Genomic DNA, 5,026 nt, shown 5'->3' on the forward strand with positions numbered 1-5,026 from the left:
GGGGTAAGGGTGATGTTCGGCTATGTGAGGGTGGGTTTGGGTGGGAAAGTGGTTTGAATTTGAATGGTGAGGTAGGTGGGGTTTTATGAAGGATGGATGTGAGTGGTGAAGAGAAAGATGGGATTTGATAGGTGAAGGGTTTTGGGGAAGAGGTGTTGAGGTGATTGGTGAATGGGTGAAGAAGAGAGAGGGAGTTGTAGGGTAGGTGGGGATCCTGTGGGGTCCACAGATCCTGAGGTGTCAAGAAAAAGTCATCCCTGCACCAAATGGCAAGCAAAATTGCGTTTTGAGCCAATTCTGGCGTTAAACGCCGGGCTGATGCCCATTTCTGGCGTTTAACGCCAAGTTCTTGCCCTTTTCTGGCGTTTAACGCCAGTCTGATGCCCCTTTCTGGCGTTAAACGCCCAGAATGGTGCCAGACTGGGCGTTAAACGCCCAACAGCTAGCCTTACTGGCGTTTAAACGCCAGCACGCTCTCCTCCAGGGTGTGCTGTTTTTCTTTCTGTTTTTCATTCTATTTTTGCTTTTTTCATTGATTTTGTGACTTCTCATGATCATCAACCTACAAACACAAAAAAATATAAAATAACAAAGAAAAATATATAAAATATAACATTGGGTTGCCTCCCAACAAGCGCTTCTTTAATGTCAGTAGCTTGACAGAGGACTCTCAGGGAGCCTCACAGATACTCAGAGCAACGTTGGAATCTCCCAACACCAAACTTAGAGTTTGAATGTGGGGGTTCAACACCAAACTTAGAAGTTGGTTGTGGCCTCCCAACACCAAACTTAGAGTTTGACTGTGGGGGCTCTGTTTGGCTCTGTTTTGAGAGAAGCTCTTCATGCTTCTTCTCCATGGTGACAGAGGGATATCCTTGAGCCTTAAACACCAAGGATTCTTCATTCACTTGAATGATCAATTCTCCTCTATCAACATCAATCACAGCCCTTGCTGTGGCTAGGAAGGGTCTGCCAAGGATGATGGATTCATCAATGCACTTCCCAGTCTCTAGGACTATGAAATCAGCAGGGATGTAATGGTCTTCAACTTTTACCAGAACATCCTCTACAAGTCCATAGGCTTGTTTTCTTGAGTTGTCTGCCATCTCTAGTGAGATTTTTGCAGCTTGTACCTCAAAGATCCCTAGCTTCTCCATTACAGAGAGAGGCATGAGGTTTACACTTGACCCTAGGTCACACAAGGCCTTCTTGAAGGTCATGGTGCCAATGGTACAAGGTATTGAAAACTTCCCAGGATCCTGTCTCTTTTGAGGCAGTTTCTGCCTAGACAAGTCATCCAGTTCTTTGGTGAGCAAAGGGGGTTCACCCTCCCAAGTCTCATTTCCAAATAACTTGTCATTTAGCTTCATGATTGCTCCAAAGTATTTAGCAACTTGCTCTTTAGTGACATACTCATCCTCTTCAGAGGAAGAATACTCATTAGAGCTCATGAATGGCAGAAGTAAGTCCAATGGAATCTCTATGGTCTCATTTTGAGCCTCAGATTCCCATGGTTCCTCATTGGGGAACTCATTGGAGGCCAGTGGACGTCCATTGAGGTCTTCCTCAGTGGCGTTCACTGCCTCTTCTTCCTCCCAAAATTCGGCCATGTTGATGGCTTTGCACTCTCCTTTTGGATTTTCTTCTGTATTGCTTGGAAGAGTACTAGGAGGGAGTTCAGTAATTCTCTTGCTCAGCTGACCCACTTGTGCCTCCAAATTTCTAATGAAGGACCTTGTTTCAGTCATGAAACTTTGAGTGGTTTTGATCAGATCAGAGACCATGGTTGCTAAGTCAGAGGTGGTCTGCTTAGAACTCTCTGTCTACTGCTGAGAAGATAATGGAAAAGGCTTGCTATTGCTAAACCTGTTTCTTCCACCATTATTATTATTGAAACCTTGTTGAGGTCTCTGTTGATCCTTCCATGAGAAATTTGGATGATTTCTCCATGAAGGATTATAGGTGTTTCCATAGGGTTCTCCCATATAATTCACCTATTCCATTGAAGGGTTCTCAGGATCATAAGCTTCTTCTTCAGATGAAGCTTCCTTAGTACTGCCTGGTGCATTTTGCATTCCAGACAGACTTTGAGAAATCATATTGACTTGCTGAGTCAATATTTTGTTCTGAGCCAATATGGCGTTCAGAGTGTCAATCTCAAGAACTCCTTTCTTCTGATTAGTCCCATTGTTCACAGGATTCCTTTCAGAAGTGTACATGAATTGGTTATTTGCAACCATTTCAATTAGTTCTTGAGCTTCTGTAGGCGTCTTCTTCAGATGAAGAGATCCTCCAGCAGAGCTATCTAAAGACATCTTGGACAGTTCAGAGAGACCATCATAGAAAATACCTATGATGCTCCACTCAGAAAGCATATCAGTGGGACACTTTCTGATTAATTGTTTGTATCTTTCCCAAGCTTCATAGAGGGATTCTCCTTCCTTCTGTCTGAAGGTTTGGACTTCCACTCTAAGCTTACTCAATTTTTGAGGTGGAAAGAACTTTGCCAAGAAGGCATTGACTAGCTTTTCCCAAGAGTTCAGGCTTTCTTTAGGTTGTGAGTCCAACCATGTCCTAGCTCTGTCTCTTACAGCAAAAGGGAATAGCATAAGTCTGTAGACCTCAGGGTCAACCCCATTAGTCTTGACAGTGTCACAGATTTGCAAGAACTCAACTAAGAACTGATGAGGATCTTCCAATGGAAGTCCATGGAACTTGCAATTCTGTTGCATTAGAGAAACTAATTGAGGCTTAAGCTCAAAGTTGTTTGCTCCAATGGCAGGGATAGAGATGCTTCTCCCATAGAAGTCGGGAGTAGGTGCAGTAAAGTCACCCAGCACCTTCCTTGTATTGTTGGCATTGTTGTTGTTTTCGGCTGCCATGTATTCTTCTTCTTTGAAGATTTCTGTTAGGTCCTCTACAGAGAGTTGTGCTTTGGCTTCTCTTAACTTTCGCTTCAAGGTCCTTTCAGGTTCAGGATCAGCCTCAACAAGAATGCTTTTGTCTCTGCTCCTGCTCATATGAAAGAGAAGAGAACAAGAAAATGTGGAATCTTCTGTGTCACAGTATAGAGATTCCTTTAGGTGTCAGAAGAAAAGAAAAATAGAAGGCAGAAAATAGAAAATTCGAACTTATCAAAGAAGATGGAGTTCGAATTTTGCATTAAGGAATAGTGTTAGTCCATAAATAGAAGGATGTGAGAAGAAGGGAAGTAATTTTCGAAAATTAGGTAAAAGATTTTGAAAACATTTTGAAAAACTTTAATTAATTTTCGAAAACCATGATTGAGAAAGAAGTAAAGTGATTTTTGAAAAAGATTTTGAAATTAGAAATTAAAAAGATTTGATTGAAAACTATTTTGAAAAAGATGTGGTTAAGAAGATATGATTGGTTTTAAAAAGATGTGATTGAGAAGATATGATTTGAAAAACATTTTTTAAAAAAAAAGATTTGACTAAAAAAAAATTAATAACTTGACTAACAAGAAAAAGATATGATTCAAACATTAAACCTTTCTCAACAGAAAAGGCAACATATTTGATATGTTGAATCAAATCATTAATTGATAGCAAGTATCTTTGAAAAAGGAAAGAAATTGATTTTGAAAACACATGATTGAAAAGATATGATTTTGAAAAAGATTTGATTTTGAAAAATTTTGAAAACTTGAAAAAAAATTTGCATTGAAAACAAAATCTTCCCTCTTGTGCCATCTTGGCGTTAAACGCCCAGAATGGTGCACATTCTGGCGTTTAATGCCCAAAACACTACCTTTTTGGGCGTTAAACGCCCAACCAGGTACCCTGGCTGGCGTTTAAACGCCAGTCTGTCTTCTTCACTGGGCATTTTGAACGCCCAGCTTTTTCTGTGCAATTCCTCTGCAGTTTGTTCTGAATCTTCAATTCTCTTGTATTATTGACTTGAGAAGACACAAATTAAAAATATTTTTGGATTTTTAATAATGAAAAATAATCAAAATGCAACTAAAATCAAATAACAATGCATGCAAGACACCAAACTTAGCAATTTGTATACTACTGACACTAATGAGAATGCATATGAGACACATAAACACTCAAGTCAAGAGAATTCAAAGATCAGAGTAAGAAATCATCAAGAATTACTTGAAGATCCTTAAGACACATGAATGAATGCATGCAATTGACACCAACCTTAAAATTATACTCTAGACTCAAACAAGAAATATTTTTGGATTTTATGATTTTGTAAAATTTTTTTGTGCTTTTTTCGAAAATAAAGTGGAAAAAGGTATCAAAATTCTTAATGAGAATTCCAAGAATCATGCAATGTTTAGTCTAAGACTCCGGTCCAGGAATTAGACATGGCTTCACAGCCAGCCAAGCTTTCAAAGAAAGCTTCGGTCCAAAACACTAGACATGGCCAAAGGCCAGCCAAGCCTTAGCAGATCACTGCTCCAAAAGCAAGATTGATAGAAATCAACAAGCTCTTGTGATGATAAGTTGAAACCTCGGTCCAATGAAATTAGACATGGCTTCACAGCCAGCCAGACTTCAACAGATCATCATGAAACTCTAGAATTCATCTTCAAGAATTCTGAAGAAAAAAAATACCTAATCTAAGCAACAAGATGAACTGTCAGTTGTCCAAACTCAACAATCCCCGGCAACGGCGCCAAAAACTTGGTATGCAAAATTGTGATCTCTTCTTTTCACAACTCAAATAATCCCCGGTAATGAATCCAAAAACTTGGTATTCAATACCATGGCATAAACACAACTTTGCACAACTAACCAGCAAGTGTACTGGGTCGTCCAAGTAATAAACCTTACGCGAGTAAGGGTCGATCCCACAGAGATTGTTGGTATGAAGCAAGCTATGGTCACCTTGTAAATCTCAGTCAGGCAAACTCAAATGGATATGGGTGATATACGAATTAAACATAAAGATAAAGATAGAGATACTTATGTAATTCATTGGTAGGAATTTCAGATAAGCGTATGAAGATGCTGTCCCTTCCGTCTCTCTGCTTTCCTACTGCCTTCAT

At 39.6% G+C, this 5,026-nt stretch overlaps 1 non-coding gene across 1 annotated transcript; it reads left to right on the top strand.

Annotated features, from left to right (window-relative positions):
• The first annotated feature begins 2,369 nt into the window (after positions 1-2,369).
• Positions 2,370-2,477, top strand: LOC112764223 (small nucleolar RNA R71). The gene has a single exon (XR_003183061.1). It is a non-coding gene; the product is annotated as a small nucleolar RNA R71 (small nucleolar RNA).
• The last annotated feature ends 2,549 nt before the right edge of the window (positions 2,478-5,026 follow it).

This window comes from Arachis hypogaea, chromosome 2, assembly GCF_003086295.3.
Source record: "Arachis hypogaea cultivar Tifrunner chromosome 2, arahy.Tifrunner.gnm2.J5K5, whole genome shotgun sequence".
Taxonomy (NCBI): domain Eukaryota; kingdom Viridiplantae; phylum Streptophyta; class Magnoliopsida; order Fabales; family Fabaceae; genus Arachis; species Arachis hypogaea.